Below are 18,128 nucleotides of genomic sequence, written 5' to 3' on the forward strand. Positions count from 1 at the left end.
AAATGCTCTTTCAGGAAACAAGCTGTAATAGTGAAGGAAATGACATTATAAAACCGTCTTACACTCTGTGGTCTTCAGAAACCTTCAACAGTTCCACCCTATCTACCCTATGACTTTACTACAGGTGCCATCTCACCTCCCAGCCACATGCCTGCCAGCCCTTATCTGAACTTTAATGTATGTGAAGAGAGCAATGGGGTGACATCAGTACTTTAAATATACCATTAGAATAGAAAGCATCCTGCCTCACCTCCGGCTGGGACTGTGCTGAGGCCAGTGTCAAGGAGGCCATCACAGTATCTATCACCCAGGACTGTGCTGATGGCAGTAGAGGTTAAAAAAAAAGCCAGGAGACATGCAGGAGACCTACCTACCACCATGCCACGCAGTTCTGGCGCTGGTGGGCAAAGACGCCCAAGGATCTGCCCTCTACCACAAAGCCTGGACAGACTGCAGACACAGTCCTGCCTGCTACACACAGAGGCCTGCCTGCATCCATGCTATGAGGTACAGAAGGGGACGCCGTCCATAGACCCTCCGCTGCAGTGTCTCAAGGGAGGCTATAGACATCTAGAGGCCTGTTTTCCACCAAGCCATGCCCTGAGGAGCAGGCAGAGGCCACCCAGAGGCCGGCCAGCTACATGCCCTACCTGGAGTGGGGACCACTACAACGTGCAAGCGCATAGTCGACAAATGGGAGAGAAAGAAAAGTAGAATTTGAGCACTGTGAAGAAAGATGGACCTGGAGACTAGAGGGAGGAGAGGAAAAGCCTGTTGTGAGAAAGGGTGGGGACTTCACCCCCTAAGGCCATGATGAAGTCCCCACCCACAAGCTTCCACTGTGAGATGTTTTCTATGCTTTGTTTTGTTTGTTTGTCTGTGAATTTTTTATTTGGGGGTGGGAGTTACAAGGGCAGAGAGTGGATACCAGGGCATGGGGAAATGAGTAGGACTGGGGTACGTGGTGTGAAACTTACAAAGAACCAATAAAAAGTTTAAAAATAATAATAATAACAAAAAAAGTTTGTCCATCTTGAAAAAAAAAAGATGTGTAAGTTTCTCAGTCATGTTGGACTAGTGATGTCACACTCCAGTGATATGCCGTCCCCCAAACTCTGACATTTTCTTCTTTGGGACATTAAGACAAATATATGCTTTTAAAAAGAACAAAAGAAAAGAAATTATAGAAACAACATATAGTTAACGTACTAAGAAACAAAATGTAATTATGTAAACACAGGAATGCAACCTGTGAAGCAGGCACTAGACTTACATGATTATTACAACAATCCCAGATCCTTAATTTGCACATGAAGAAACTTCACTTCAGAGAAGCCAAAACAGTTTGTTTCAGGCCAGATGACCCTAAGAGACAGAATCAGAATTCAAGCCAGCTGTGGTCCACAATAAAGCTCTGTGCTCTCTCCGTCATTTAAGCCGATTCCCAAGTCTTCGGGGAACCTTCCGGTCTGTTTGTGAACTTAAGCACTGTTCCTTTATCTTCATTAGGGTTTCTATTGATGCAGCAAAACACCATGACTGATGGTTTGTATAAGCTCCTGTGTCCCTGTTGGAGTAGGTGTGGCCCTGTTGAAGTAAGTGTGTCACCGTGGGTGTGTTATAAGCCTCTCATTCTAGCTGCCTGAAAGTCAGTGTTCTGCTAGCAGCCTCCAGGTGAAGATGAAGGACTCTCCGCTCCTCCTGCACCACACCTGCCTGGATACTGCCATGTTCCTGCCTTAATGATAATTGACTGAACCTCTGAACCTGCAAACTAACCCCAATTAAATGTTTTGTTTTTTTTTTTAAGAGTTGTTTTGGTCATGCTGTCTGTTCACGGCAGTAAAACCCTAAAATAACACAATGACCAAAAAAACGAGTTGAGGAGGAAAGGATTTATTTGCATTACGCTTCCATACTGCTGTTCCTTATTGCAGAAAGTCAGGTCAGGAATTCAAACGGGGCAGGAGCTGATGCAGAGGTCAGGGAGGGATGCTGCATACTGACTTGTTCAGCCTGCTTCCTTATAGAACCCAGGATCCCCAGCCCCGGTGTGGCACCGCCTACAATAGGCTAGGCCCTCCCCAACCAACAACTAAGAAAATGTCTTACAGCTGGGTCTCGTGGAGGCATTTTTTTTCAGAAACTTTCAGATAACTCGACCTTGTGGCCCTCCCTCTGAGTGTCCCTCATGCTCCAGAATGGTTTGGTGGCACAGTTGTACCAGCTGTGAGCAGCCTCATTTGTTTATACTGCATGTGTGGTTTTCTAAGAGCACCCAGATGTGAAGATGGTCAGAAACGTTTACATACTGAATTTTCTCAGACCCAACCATTGCACTGAGATGGAAGATCAAAACCATCTTTTAGACAAATTATCAAGTGAGATAGTCACAAAAGCAGGTAGGGCATTTCCAGGAACACCAAGCTGAAACCAAACCCGGAGTCTCTTTCCCGTTGCAGCTGGAAAGGACAACATAGGAAATGCTTGTAAAAAGGAAATGGTTGCAAACACAGGAACACACAATATAGGAAAACTGAAATATACCAACCAGAAAGCAAAATCCTTCAAAAGGAACATGTGATAGAAAGTGTGTATTTCTAGTCCTGGAAAAGATCTGTCAGAAAAATCAAAAGTCCACTGATAAAGAACAAGAACGCCTATGGTGTTATACACCTGTCATCAGTACTCAGGAAACCGAGGCAGGAGGTTGGTGGCATCAATGAAGACGTGGATGATGACATAAGGCTACTCTGAACCACATAGAAAGACCCTACGTCAGAAATTAAAACAAACTAACAAGAATAACAAACAAGACAACAGGTTTCAGAGACAGACCCAGATCAAAAGCCTGACCCTTTAAGAGACATGAAGTCTCAGATATATGTCTCATTGTTTTCAAGTTCTGTGAAATGGAGATTTTCTTAGTGTTAAAACACACGCCTGCACCTTTAGGCCCGATACCAGGCCTGAGTCAGGCTAGGCCTCTCTGCTGCTCTTCATGAAATGGAGGTAAGTAACATTCAGTGCTGTGATTTGATAGCTTTCACTTTATGGTACCTGGGCTCCTCCACGTTTTGTCACAAGTTCTATGGAGAACTAAATCATGTCATGTGAAGTTTCCCACCTCTTCCAAAACTTTACAAAAAGTCAGACTTTTCCTTTCTTCTGGGGATCAGGCTGAGATTCCTTATGGAGATTTAGTCCAGAGGTGAATGAAGGCTGATTCTCTCCAAAGAGGCTTCTGCTCTAGCCTTTGCCCCCCCCCCTTCCTGTTTAACTGTATTTATGTTGTGAAGATTAGTAAGTAACTCCATGAATAAAGGTTCACTTAAAAGTTGACTGTGGTGGTTTGAATAGGTGTGGTCCTCATAGACTCGTGTCTTCGCATTCTTGGCCCACGGGGAATGGATGGCTATGAGGAGATGTGACCTTGATGGAGGAAGTGTGTCACTGTGGGGCAGGCTTTGAGGTCTCCTGTGCTCAAGCTATGCCCGGTGTGGCAAGCACACCATTTCCTTCTGCTGCCTGTGGATCAAGATGTAGAACTCTCATCCTCTTCCCCAGCACCTCGTCGTGCTTCCTTTCATGATGAAAGTGGACTAAACCTCTGAAGATATAAGCCAGCCCCAATGAAATGTTTCCTTTATAAGAGTTGCCATGATCATGGTTTCTCTTCACAGCAATAAAACCCTAACTAAGATATTGACATAAATTCTCTTTAGTGCTGTCCGTGGGGGCTAAAGAGATGGCTCACTCATCATCAGTTAAGAACACTGACTGCTTTTCCAGAGGTCCTGAGTTCAATTCCCAGCAACCATATGGTGGCTCACAACAATCTGTAATGGAGTCTGATGCCCTCCTCTGGTGTGTCTGAAGACAGCTACAGTGTACTCATATAAATAAAGTAAATCAATTTTTAAAAAGAAAAAGAGTACTGTTATTAAAAACTAGAATAGTCTAGTTTGCTACTTCCTGCTTCCAGTAGCAACTGTGTTTATATAGCCTCAAATTGAGCAGGGCAGATGAGTGTTGTAAACCTAGGCGGTTCTCAGATCCTGCGTCTTCTCTGCGGGTTCTTTCTTCTCGGTTGAGTTTTCTTTCTCTTCCTCTTAACATCTTGACCACCATTTCAGTGGATCCCTGTGATATTACTTTATCAGTCACCTCTAGGATTTCCTGGTTACTACCACTTCCCCATGAACCGAGTCTTTCTCCAGGGAGGGCAGGGCTGCGGGGGAGAACAACCACAGAGAGGGGAATCAGGGAGGGTGGCTGAGTTAGAAAGGCTCTGGCTTGAGAGATCTCAGCTAGATCCAGACAGTGGTGGCACCTACCAGCCTAAAAATGTCACCAAGGAAACCAGGTCTCGTGCTGAAGCACCGTCATCTCCAGTAACCTTTTAGAAATGCAAATGTCCTGGGTTTTGTGGATCATTAACTCTAGAATGTAAGTTTGTTCACAGGTCACTTTTCTTCAGAGCAGCAATAGACTGAAGAGGTCTAATGTGAAGGGAGGAGGAAGTAAGAGACAGATATTTCTAAGGAAGCCAAGGAAGGGCTTAAACTACAAGGGAACGTTTATCTCTAATTGCCTACATGGAGCAGGGGAGGGGAAAAAAGGAAATTTGATTTTTGGCCCAACAATGGCTTCCCGTAACCTTGAGCAGAGTACCACTTCTCTGGACTTTGGAAAGTGATGACCATCAAGTACACATTCTTTGTCAGACAGGGATGTCTGATGCAAATAAGGCGCATTGGCTCACTGTAACTGTGACATCCTGGTAGGCGAGGAGACAGTCCACAATGACATGTGTGCACCTATCATATTATCGAGACAATGGACCCCGAAGGATTAAAAATTTCCACGGAATCCTAGGCTGGAGGGAGAAAGCTTTAGTGCCAGCCAGAAGAGAACCTTGCCTCCAGAGAAGGGGACATTTTCTTGACTGGTGATAGGTTGTGGGCAGCCACCCCAGGACTGGGTGCTAAGAAAGCAGGCTGGGCAAGCCATGGGGAGCAAGTCAGTAAGTAGCACTCCTCTATGGCCTCTGTCTGCATCAGCTCCTGCCTTCAGGTTTCTTCCTTGATTTCTTACCTGGGCTTCCCTGGGTGGTGTACTACAAGCTATGAGTCGAGATGAACCCTTTTCTCCCGAAGTTCTTCTAGTCGTTTGGTGTTAGCACTGGCATAGAAACTCTGGCTAGGACGTTCCTCTTCTCAGTGTCTTTCTCATTCCCTCTTCTCCCTCTCCTCCCTTCTTGCCAAAAGCTTTATTTAACTGTTGCGTCATTCTATGCGCCAAATGGTGGATATCCGGGATCCTGCAGCAAGTTCAGTGCATCTCGAGACTCGATTTCCGGCTCCCGTAGACTGAGCACTTCACCCTCTCCTGCCACACTGAACCTTTAGAGTTATAGAGAATGGAACGGCTGGTGGTCGTCTGTGAATTCTAGGCACAGGTGTGCAGGCTGTCCCTGTGAACCAGTCCGGTCCAGCACGTTTGCTACCCTGGTCAACTTGATAGGCTGCTTGCAACTATAACCTCTGGCAACACCATTTGCTGAGTTGGCAGAAAAGCCATGTTTTAGATATCCATTCTCAGAAAACACACCTCAGATGCAGAGGGAAGATTGAAGGGTCTCACACAGCTGCGGACTCACCTTATCCCACAGCCTTTTTCTAGCTGGTGTCACCTGGTCTCTACCACTATTCAGTAAGGAAGAAAACTGAGTGTGTGGACTCTATATATCCTGAAGTCCCATCCTTTGTAAGAAGACCCTGGTAGGTATAACTGGGGCCTTACCCTGCCTTCTCTTGATCCGTTTGTGGGGATGGGGAGGTATTTTGAGCTATTTCTTTTCTTTGTTTGTTTGTTTTGTTTTTCAGATTTGGTTTTTTCAAGACAGGGTTTCTCTGTATAGCCCTGGCTGTCCTGAAACTCACTTTGTAGACCAGGCTGGCCTCGAACTCAGAAATCTGCCTGCCTCTGCCTCCCAGAGTGCTGGGATTACAGGTGTGCACCACCACCTCCTGTCTTATTTGAGTCTCTCTTAAGCTAATTTGAGTTGCTATGATTTGTCTGACAGTGAGAATGATTCCTTGTCTTGTGAGGTTCTTCTGAACTTCTGAGGCTCTATTGAACCACTTGGGAAACTGCCATATTTATGACGGGTCTTGTGTTTGGAAGCTCTTTTGTAGCAAGTCAGAACTATGTTGAGATCTTTGGGTGGCTGATGTTTTGTGATTGACTTTGTCTTTGGAAGTTCTTTTGAATTAATCTGGAATTTGGTAGATGATTTAGGCATCAGCCAGTGTGGCAGGGAAATTTAAATTGTTCTGGTAACTCTCGAGGAAGCGATATAAGGCCCTGAGCAAGAGTGTTAAGGAAACGGACTGTGATTTCCCTGTACTGTCCTGGTGCTCTAAGGAGAATTCTAGATGACCAGTTGCAAACTTATAATAAATGATCCAAGAATGTGACTGAATTAATGTAATTTCTTGTGGACATCATGTTGTGTCTAAACTAGCATAGGGCAAAAGTTAATCGGCCTCTAGAGCTCATAACTAACTTGCATTTTTTCAACTTACTATATAACAAAATTACTATTCTTGGTGGATCATAGATCACTTGCATGTGTGTGTGTGTGTGTGTGTGTGTGTGTGCCTGAGTATGATTTTTGGACTACATTAATATACTGATACTGTTGCCTGTCTATTCTTTTTTATTCTTTTCTTTATTTACACACCTCTTCTTTTTTTTAAAAAAAAAAAAAGTGGAAATCTAGCTTAGTGGTAGAACAATCATCTAACACACATGAGGTCCTATGTTCAATTCCCAGAACAGGAGGAAGAAAGAAAAAGAAAGAAAAGAGAGAGAGAGAGAGAGAGAGAGAGAGAGAGAGAGAGAGAGAGAGAATTAACTATAGAATTTGAGACTGAAGAAAAAAAACCCGGTTCATTCAAGAATTCCTAGCTTTATCTTAGTGAGCCAACTAGAATATAGATATTGAAATGTTAGTTCTGAGTTTCCTGGTAAATTGATGTCAATTCTTAAATATTTATCTTTACCTTTTATTTATGTGCCTTGTCTGTGTGAATATATATCATATGTAGGGGTGCCTATGGGAGCCGGAAGAGGGTGTCAGATCCCCTGGAAGTGAAGTTACATGTAGTTGTGGGTGCCGGGATGTGAACTCAGGCTCTCTGGTGGAGCAAGAAACAGCCTGAACTGCTGAGCCATCACTCCAGCCCTAAATGATGATTCTTAAGAATCACAAATCATCAAGTCACCCTCACATCCCGAAAAGAGGACATTCACTCTCCTCTCTTTGGCTCTCAGACTATTGAAACAATGGGCCTCAAAGAATTAAAATTTCCCCAGGAATCCCATGCTGGGAGAAAGGAGAGAGGAACTTGGTTCCCAAGAAGAGCATTCACATCATCCTGAGAGTTATCAGACCATCTTGCTGGACAGACTGGAGTAGAGATAGGGGATAATGGAACTTCTCCTTAACCAGAACTAATTATGTAGACTCCTTGGTCTTTATTTAAATATAAACTTCATGTTAGAAACCTGAAGGTGGATTGATATTACTTGTGTCTTTAATTGGTTTCTTTGGAATGGGTGGCTGAGTTAAGCCAACGTGTTGAGCCTTAAAAACTCTGGTAACATTCTTGGAAAAGAAATGCATTGTAATAATCTAATTCCTATTGTACCTTATTTCTAAGTGTCTGATTACAGTAAAGACTCTTCCATCCTCTCATCCTCATTTACCCTTGCATTTTTTTCTAGAACCCGTTTTAAAAAAACATCACCAACAACATCTACACAATCAGTGCACAATTTGTAACATAACAAAACTTTAACTTTGTTTCTGAGAAAACTGGGGTTCCCTTCTGGGTGTGTGTGGGGGGGGGGTTCTTAGCTCCATTAATTGTTAGCTAATGGATTTGAGAGGAAGCTTGATGACAATCTTTAGAGCTTGAGAGATAAACAAGATAGGTAAGTTCCCTGGAGGAAGAGGACAGAGAAGAGGAAGAGAAACGGTCTAGATGTTTGCAAGCCTCCTTGTGGCGGAAGGATGTGGTAGCCTCAAAGACAAAGTGAAAAAGACCAGAACATCAGGAGATGTGTACGTATAAGCTTTGGGAAAAAGAGAAGAAGAGGGGTCATAAGTTTGCAGTGACTCAGAAAAATAAGCAAACTTAGCAGAGCTAAATGGGAAAGCAGTATCTGGGAAGGGTGAGTACATCCTCCTGTTAAAGGGTTAGCTATTCCTCCCATCTTCTTAGGGGGTCTGTGGGTGAATCTCCATTCCTGAGAAGTGGTAATTTGGCTAAGTAATTGACAAGTCCAGCTGAGTCAACTCTTCTTCTTCCTCCTCCTCCTCTTCTTCTTCCTCCTCCTCCATCTATTTTTACGTTTATTTATTTGTTTTACATCTGGAGGAATGTGCCAAGGCACAAGTGTGACATTCAGAGCTCAGCTTTTGAGAGTTACTTCTCTTCTGTATAGCATGTCTCCCCACCATGGAGGAACAAGGAATTGAACTCAGGTTGTTGGATTTGGAAGCAAGTGACTTTGCCTGCCGAGCCATTTCTCCAGCCCTCAGGGATTAACTCATAAGAGAATAGACATTTCTAATATTTGGAACAGATCAAAATGCAGTGTCTCCACCCTCAGCCAGAGGTTAATTCCATTCTTTTATCCAGGAGGAGATAGTTCTTCTTTAATGAGTCTCAGTAGTACCCTGATTCCATCTTCCAGGACCTTCAAGGCTACTTTAATATTATATAGTTTGATTTGGTGAGTGGTGTTTTAAATAAATAACTGTACTTTCAGCCAACTAGATGCTTGCTTAGATGTATGTTAATCCAAATCCTTGTTCTAGGGCTGCTGAGATGACTATTCGTGGTTGTCAACTTAACTACATTAGGAATTAACCAAAATCCAAAAATGAAGGAGAGGAAAGAAGGAAGTTTTGTTCTTTGCATGCTTGTCCTAACCTTGCGAGCAAATCCATTTCTTCATCAGCATTGAGCCTACTTCTTCGGGATTCCAGTGTATCCTGAAAACAAGCTGAGACATTGCCTCGTGGATGGAGCAACTACTGCGTTCTTGGACTCTCTCTCTATTCACAGTCAGCCATTGTTGAGTTAGCAGGAGTGCAGCCAGTAAGGCACTCCAATCAATCTCCTTTCTATATTCTAGCCTTGTTACTCTAGAGAATCCTGACTAATACAGCTGGTGAGATGGCTTTGTGGGTAAATTTTCTCTCCTTCTCTCTGAACCCCTTCCCTTCCTCCTCCCACTCCCTGTCTTCCACCTCTGTCTCTGAAATAGTGTCTCATAATCCCAGTGACATAGGAAAAAAGCAGAGGATCCTTTAGAAGGTCAGAAGTTTTCTCAGCTCAGATGGGCAATAGCTTGGGGGACTGGGGTTCCAGAAAACCAACAGCTGGGCTGGGGAGATGGCTCAGTGGTTAAGAGCACCTGACTGCTCTTCCAGAGGTCATGAGTTCAATTCCCAGCAACCACATGGTGGCTCACAACCATCTGTAATGGGATCTGATGCCCTCTTCTGGTGTGTCTGAAGAGAGCAATGGTGTACACATATAAATAAACAAACAAACAAATAAACAAACAAATCTTTAAAGGAAAAAAAAAGAAAACCAACAGCTACTAAAGTCCCCGAAGACAAAAGATTCTTTATCCTCTGTCTCAAGAATTTGAAGAATGGGTTTTGCAGACAATGGGTGCAGGTGTTTTGTTTTTAAAACAAGTTTTGAAAAGGAATTTATTTTAAATTCCTTTTAATAACAACAATAAATTCCTTTAATAAATAAAAGAAATTTATTTAATAAATTTAATATGTTAATTATCAATTATTTTATTCAACAATCATTTTTATAAATAATTATAAAATAACTATTTATGCTTAATAATAAGACATTCCTTTAATAAATAAAAGGGATTTATTTAAGAGAAATTATTTTAAAACAAGTTTTTAGAAAGGAATTTGTTATAGGCTTATGGGTAAGAACTTATGAGAGAGAAGCTTATAGAGCCCCTGTGTACCAAGAGCAAGTCCCAAGAAGTACGTTCTCATCAAGGGTCTTCATCTATGGGCTAAGAAGGCTTTCCTTGGTTAAGGCATGGAGGATGCGCTGGTCAGTAAGATGGTGCCCCATGAAATGTCTATGTACTTCAGTTTTGGTCGCATTCTCACAAATGGCCAGAGAGTTTTATAAAAGGAGAAGAAAGAGAACAAGAAACCAGACCCAACCACAGGTCCTTTAGCATTCCTGACCTCAGACCACAACAAAGCTAAGAACATTTTCAACCATGGACAAGGATTCAGGTCCTGTACCCCAAATGCTGGACCAGTTTCTATCTCTTGATCACATCCTCCACAGTCTGGCCTTGACTTTTCGATCCTCCTGCCTCCACCTCCCAAGTGCTAGGGTTACACACAGTTAGCATCACCACATCGGTTTATACAGAGCTGGAGCTCAAACCCAGGGCTTCATAAATGCTAGGTAAGCAGTCTCTGAGCTGAGCCAGCCCTAGCCTAAAGAGCAGGTATCTCCTTAATTCTTAATCCTGTATTCAAAGATTTTCATGTTTTAAGAAGCATTAAATAGAGCCCAAAGTACCATGTTAATAGGTTTCAAAAAGTTAAGCATATCTGATTTTACAAGGCAGTACAGATTTATCAGGTTTCTGGATACATAGTTAAATTCAGACTGTTTTTATGACAAATTAGAATCATCTGCTTTTAATTTACATCCTTGTTGTAGCTCACCCTATCTTCCTTATACAACTACAGCAAGTTTGTCCCCTTCCCTCATTTTCCAGCCTCAAGTTTCTCGAGAATTAACATTTGAAAAAACACCAGATCCAAAGCTTTCCAGCAAGTTCAAGATTGACATTTCCATAGGCCTGATGGAGATAAGGTCCTTGCATAGTGGGCTGTTTTTCTTCCCTCCCAAATTTTACTACTAACTCACAAATACCTGAATTTCAGCTAGACCTATCTAAACTAAGACCCTGGAACACAACTTTCTTAAAAAAAAAGGGGGGGGGGGGAACATCTGATCCCGGTGCCAAGAATCAAACCCCTGTCCTCTGGGAGAGCATCGGGTACTCTTAACTACTGAGACCTAATAATAATTAAAAAATAAAAATTATTATCTGATGATCAGATTGTTGCTCTGCTCAGCCTTTCAATGGAGTCCCATCATTCTCAGGAGACTGTCCATCCCTTAAATGTAATGGCCACACACTGCAAGGTGACTCATAGCATTTGAGAGTCTAGCTATCATCTATAACCTCACCTCAATTTCTATTTATATTTATTTATTTATTTATTTATCTATGTATTTCTCTATTTATTTTTGAGATAGGGTCTCACCGTGTAGTTCTGGCTAGCCTGGAATCACTTATGTTGGCCAGACTGACCTCCAACTCACAGACATCCCTCTGCCTTTGCCACCATGCCCAGCCCCGGTTCAATCTCATTCCAGGCTTTTTGCTGTCCCCAGGCTTTCCATGACACTGCCGTGTCCCTGTCCCTGTGGTGCTCTTTATGTGAGCAAGGCTACCTTGCAAACTCACCCTCATTCCTCACAATCACACTCCCTCTCCAGAAGCCTTCCACAAGTCACACGATGCTAACCTGTCACTTATAAGGGGAAAGGTCATCTAAGGGTTGCTGACTCTCTGAGGTCTAGCCTGTCTACACGAAGATCTTCCCCGCTGGAGAACACATGAAGCTTGTGTAACACTGAAGATGATCATGGGGTTTGGGTATTTTTTTTTCTGAATTTAAAAAAGTAGACTGTTGTGGAGGTTTGAATAAAAATGGCCCTCAGAGGTCCACAGGGGGTGGCACTATTAGAAGGCGTGGCCTTGTTGAAGTGAGTATGGTCTTGAAGGAAGTATGCCACTGGAGTGGGCTTTGAGATCTCAGATGTGCAAGCCAGACCCAGTGTGGCATTTTCCTTCCTGCAGCTCTAGATATAGAACTCTCAGCTCCTTCTCCAGCATTGTCTGCCTGCACACCACCAGGCCTCCCACCACGATGGTAACAGACTAAACCTCTGAAACTGTAAGTCATGGTTTTCTTGGTAAGTGTTGCTGTGATCTTGGTGTCTCTTCACAGCAATAGAAAGAAACCCTAAGACTGTTTTGCCACTCTCTACCGCCCTCTGCTGAAACAAAGTCAATATTGCTCCTGTGTAATGAATAGAGTTAGTTCATGGTTGCTGAAGAAAGATCAGGTGGTTTAATATAAGAAACAGACAGCTCTTTGTAGGGGGTAGTTCTGATGTTTTGATCGAGAATCTGCATATGAACACTGAGAGTCCTGTTCCCCAGCTGGTTCTTGATCAATCAATAAAGATGCTAGTGGCCAGTGACCTGGGCAGAATAGGCAGGACTTCCAATCCCCCTGCCCACCTCTCCCCAACTCTCACCCCACCGCCTCATACTCCTCCACCCCCCCTCACCCCTCACACTCCTCCACCTCATTCCCCACCCCCACACCCCTATCCCCACACCCCTATCCCCACACCCCTATCCCCACACCCCTCCCACACCCCATACCTCTCCCATACCCCCCACATCCCCACCCCTCCCCTACCCCTATGCCCCACCCCTCCCCCAACCTCTGCAGGCAGGCTAGCAGACACAGGGGAGAAGAGGTTTTCACCATGCTTCAGATGGAGAAGGAGCCACCAGCCATGTGAGATCTAGGGTGGAGCGGCCATTGGCTGTTCTCCCAACTGGTCTGGGGCAGCAGTCAGGATATTAGAAACACAATTAAGCTGAGGGCAGATTTAGGGGACTGAACAAGGAGAAGGTAACTGAGCAGCTAAAGTTGAGGGCAGATTTAAGGTGCTGAGCTGGGAGTGAAAAGAAGGGCATGATAGCCAGGCGAGAACCTGGGCAGGGCCAGCAGCAATGCCCACCTGGAGCTTCAAGCAGGGTAGCAAACATTGCACGTTACAACTGGGAGATTGGGAGTCTGTTAAGAATGGATGCCATCGCTTTAATCCGCTTGATCTCTTCTGATTAAACAACTCCTGTTTTGTTTTGTGATAGGTTCTTATTATGTGGTCCTAGCTATGCTGAAACCTGCTATGTGTACAAGACTGACCTTGAGCTCACAATGATGTCTCTGCCTCCTCAGTGCTGGGACTGAAGGTGTGCACCACCATACCCACCTTACTGAGTGACTTTCTTTTAAGAGGATCTTTTTTTCATAAATGTGTGTGCATGTTTTGCCTACACATATGTCTGTGGACTCTGTGTGCCTGGCACCATTTGGGGCCAGAAAAAAGGCATAATATTACTTTGAACTGAAGTTACATATGTTTGTGAGCTGCCATGTGGGTGCTAGGAATTGAACCCTGGTCCTCTGAAGGAACAACAGGTACTCTTAATCACTGAGCCACCTCTCCAGCCCCTGGTTGACTGAGTGACCCTTGACCTCAGCATGACCTTGAACCGTGGCATTCAGAAACTTTTGCTGGTGTTTGTTCATCTGAATTCCCAGATGGTGTAAACTCACACAATGGCCACCTGATTTTTGACAAAAACACCAAAAGCATTCTATGGAGAGAAGAGAACCTCTTCAACAAATGGTGCTGGGAAACCGGATGTCAGCATGTAGAAGAACTAAATGCTCTTCACTCAGCCAGTGCAAAACTAAAATCCAAGGGCTGCAGAGCACTGATTGCTCTTTCTGAGTTCAATTCCCAGCAATCACATGGTGGCTCACAACCATCTGTAATGGGATCCAATGTCCTCTTCTGGTGTGCCTGAAGACAGCTAAAGTCTGAAGATAGCTACAGTGTACTCATATATGTCAGACATAACCCTGTGACCATCAGTCTCATAGGGCAATGCCTGCCCCAAGACCCTGGTACTCCACCCCCACAGTTACCTGGCAACAGCCAGGCAGCCTGGCCCACTATAAAAGGGCCCCCTCCCTCTTGCCCTTCCTCTTGCCCTCTTCTCTTCCCTTCTCTTCCTCTCTCTTTCTTGCCCTCTTGGACCTTTCTTTCCCCATTCCCTTTCCCCCTCTCTCCACATGGTCCTAGCCAGCTTCTACTTGTGTACCTTTTCTCTTTCCCTCTACCTTTCTGCAGTAAAACTTCCCTCTTCTCTTCCCTTCTCTTCCTCTCTCTTTCTTGCCCTCTTGGACCTTTCTTTCCCCATTCCCTTTCCCCCTCTCTCCACATGGTCCTAGCCAGCTTCTACTTGTGTACCTTTTCTCTTTCCCTCTACCTTTCTGCAGTAAAACTTTAAAATCACGGGCTGCCTCTTCTTCTATCTAAACCTGCCATTTGGAACAGGCCCACACATATACATAAGAATAAAGAAATAAATCTTAAAAAAATAAAACTCCAGAATCCTTCCAAATGGATCAAAGACCTTAATGTCCGACCTTCAACTTTGAAATGGAAGAAAAATAGATAAAATACTTCAATATATGAGCATAGGCAAGGATTTTATTAAAAGGATTCTAACTTCACAGGGAACTGATAGCCATTAACAGATGGACTAGCATGAAATTTTCAAGTTTCTACAAAGCAAAGGAGACAAAGAGACAAGAGTATAGAACAGGAGGGGAACCTTTGGGAGGTACATATATAACAGAATTAATGTCTAGAATATAGAACTCAAGAAACCATATACCAAGAAATCAAACAATATAATCAGCTAATAAACTAGAAAAGCAGACAGTTCTCAGAAGATGCTGTACCAATGGCCAAGAAACATATAAAAAGATGTTTCACATCACTACCCATCAGAGATATGCAAATTAAAACTACACAGCAGCTAGGTGTGGTTGTGCATGCCAGTAACCCAGCACTTAGGGAGCAGAGGCAGGAAGATACAGAGAGAAGCCAGACCTCACACGCTGCTGGTGGGAATGTAAATTAGTCTAGCCGCTATGGAAGTCAATGTGAAAGTTCTCAACAATATGAAAATAGATCTGTTACCAGAGTCTTTGGGGTCATCCAGGGTCCTAACATCCTCATAAAACCATGATCAGCCACCCACCTTCACTAGGCTAATTAAAGAGACAAATTAATCACAAAAAGTAGATTTATTCAATGTGGCTGTGTTAGGAAGAGAACCAAATTTGGTGAGTCCCTCAGAGCAATTTTTGGGGTCCTAGCATAGAGTTTAGAGACACGTATTGGTAAAAGCGAAGACAGAAGGGAAGAACAAAGGGTCTGGTACTGTCTTCTGGCTCCAGGGTACTGACACAAGCTTTGGTCTAAACAGAAGCAGATCTGAGGCAGAGAGCGGGAGAGACATATGGTTAAGTCTTCTGGTCCGGGTGTGATCTGGTTGACCATTCTCCCACTCTGACTCTGCATAGTGGCCCAACACCGTGGTTACCTACATATGAAAAGGCTAGGTGAAGGGGGCAGTTCTGATGTTAAAGTCCTGTTCCCCAACTGGTTCTTGATTTGTCAGTAAAGAAAGCCAGGGGCCAATTGCTGGGCAGAAGGTACAGGTGGGTCTTCTGGGTCCCAGGAGGAAAGGGAGCTGCAAGGAAAGAGAAAGGGGGTCTTTCTGCCATGCTTTAGAGGAAGAAGAAGGCAGCAACCATGTGAGGTATGGGCTGGGGGTTGGGGCCTATGGCCTCCAGCGCAGGCTGCTGGCCAAGGATGTTTAGAAGGGGCTAGGTGGCTTTAGCTACTGAAGTTTAGAGCAAGTGGAAAGATGGAGACAATAAATGTTAAGGGCACACTTTTCCAGGTAGGAGACAATAACACCCAGCAATTGTGCCTAGAAGGCAAATTGTAGAGGAGCAAACATTGCTAGGTCACCTCCCAGAGCAAAGGTGGAACAAAAGGGAGCCAGGAGTGGCTAATAGTGAGGCAGTGTTCCTGGGCTGAGGCGGTAGCTTTAAATGCACATAACACAGATAGGTCTGCTTCTTACAAGATAATCACTTCTTCTTGGAGATAGACTCTTTGTCGTCAGAGATAACTCCCTTCCTCTATAGAGTGGGCAGTCTTTCCAAGGAGCTTTGCTCTTCCTGGAATCCAGGGGGCTCCTTAGGCATTCCTGGAACAGGACATTGTAAAAGGTAAGTTTCAGTTACTCATATTTTTGTGTCTCCAGCCTTGATGAAGGATGAGATAGGTTAGGCCACAACCCGTTTTTAAGTAGACACTCTGATTACCGTGGCTATGCTGAGTGAAATAGGAGAATTCAGGGTAAAGGCAGACATGCCAGACTTTTTTGTCCTGCTTTCCATTACTGCATTGGGCCAAAGGAGTCAACTCTTTTTAGCAAATCCGTTCTGAGTATGTGTTACAGAATCATATTTTCCAGCTTCCAGTTGATTTTCTCAAAGCACAATTGGTCTCAAGCCCTTGTATTCAGTTCTAGGAAAGACCTCTCCTAGAGATAGCCAGATTGCCCTGACCAAGCCACTGGCATGGGCCATAGATAGCCCCTCCCCCTGTGCCCCCCCCTGCCCCGAGTGCTACCCGTCCCAACACACGCGCCAGATTCAAAATACCCACACCTCTCCCTTTACCCCACACAGACCAAATGTCTTTCCATCATCTTCCCACCTAGAAGAATGGCACCTCCTCAGCCAGAAACCCAGATGTTACCTGTGATGGTTTGCATATGCTCAGCCCAGGAAGTGGCACTATTAGAAGATATGGCCCTGTTGGAGAAAGTAAGACCTTGTTGGAGAAGGTATAGATATAAGACCCTCATCCTAGCTGCCTAGAAGTCAGTGTTCTGCTAGCAGCCTTAAGATGAAGATGTAGAACTCTCAGCTCCTCCTACACCATGCCTGCCTGGATGCTGCCATGCTCCTGCCTTGATGATAATGGACTGAGCCTCTGTACCTGTAAGTCAGCCCCAATTAAATGCTGTCCTTTCTAAGACTTGCCTTGGTCGTGGTGTCTGCTCACAGCAGTAAAACCCTAACTAAGACATCATGGCTGGTTCTTTTTTTCAAAACTCCCATCCAATTTTTGACAGTTTTCATTGCTAAACATCCTAATCTTACTACACCACTTCCTCCTTAGTCCATCTGCAACCAGAGCCATTGCAGCAACCTAACTCGTCTTTTCCTCGGTCTCCCTTCTCAACCTGCTGGTTACCAGAATACTCTTCTTAAATTCCAAGTACACTTTGCTGTTGAAAATGATGAGTAGTACCCCATGACCTTGGGAATAAAGCCCAAACTTGTCACAGCCTGTGAGGCACACAAGAGTGATATGCAAATACCTTTTGATATTTTACCTGCTTCTCACCATGCTATGCTCCTCACTCTCAAAACTGCAATGCATTCAATGGACAGAGGTCCCTTTCATCTCATTTGACATTCTGCCTACAAGATGCCTGTTCCACCTTCCTAAAGCTAAAGGGTTCAAGAACGTTTAGCCATTTGCATTGGTTCATGGGAACGTGGGAAGTTCTTGAGAGAAATGAGGCTTTCCCATCTCAGGTGTCTGAGTTCCTTGTCTCTGTAAACTCAAAGCATGAATTTCACAGGCAACAACCAGAGGATGTGTTTATAACGTTTATTATAAGTTATTTATAAGTTCAAGAGATTGGAGGTGATCAGAGCTCATGTACAGCAAGAGTGGGTCCCAGGCAAAGGATTGCCACCAATGGTCATTGTCTAGGGATTAATAAGTCTTTTCAAGGTTGAGGCATAGGAGTGAGCTGTCAAGGGCAGGCTTCCCCCAGAGCTTGGAAGCAGTGAACAGTGCCCTCTAGCGTTATAGTCCTTGTGCAGGTCTCTGAAATTGGTACCCTAACATGGTGTCTTAGTCAAGGTTTCTATTCCTGCACAAACATCAGGATCAAGAAGCAAGTTGGGGAGGAAAGGGTTTATTCAGCTTACATTTCCACATTGCTGTTCATCACCAAAGGAAGTCAGGACTGGAACTCAAGCAAGTCAGGAAGCAGGAACTGATGCAGAAGCCATGGAGGGATGTTCCTTACTGGCTTGCTTCCCCTGACTTGCTCAGCTTGCTTTCTTATAGAATCCAGAACTACCAGCCCAGAGATGGCACCACCCACAAGGGGCCCTCCCACCTTTGATCACTAATTGATAAAATGCCCCACAG

At 44.2% G+C, this 18,128-nt stretch overlaps 1 protein-coding gene and 1 long non-coding RNA gene across 10 annotated transcripts in view; both read right to left on the minus strand.

Annotated features, from left to right (window-relative positions):
- Positions 1 to 18,128, minus strand: part of LOC127697825 (low affinity immunoglobulin gamma Fc region receptor II-like) — a 130,145-nt gene that overhangs the window by 15,995 nt on the left and 96,022 nt on the right. The window lies entirely within an intron of this gene.
- On the minus strand, positions 14,562 to 17,999 carry LOC127697829 (uncharacterized). 3 transcript variants are annotated; one of them, XR_007980539.1, is made up of 4 exons: positions 16,896 to 16,974; positions 16,611 to 16,708; positions 15,970 to 16,095; positions 14,562 to 15,570 (listed from the first exon to the last, which is right to left on the minus strand). It is a non-coding gene; the product is annotated as an uncharacterized LOC127697829 (long non-coding RNA). The 3 variants fall into 3 exon arrangements; XR_007980540.1 differs by lacking the exon at positions 16,896 to 16,974 and adding an exon at positions 17,903 to 17,999 and having other exon boundaries at positions 14,562 to 16,095; XR_007980538.1 differs by having other exon boundaries at positions 14,562 to 16,095.

Source organism: Apodemus sylvaticus, chromosome 12 (genome assembly GCF_947179515.1).
Source record: "Apodemus sylvaticus chromosome 12, mApoSyl1.1, whole genome shotgun sequence".
NCBI classification, from domain to species: Eukaryota; Metazoa; Chordata; class Mammalia; order Rodentia; family Muridae; genus Apodemus; species Apodemus sylvaticus.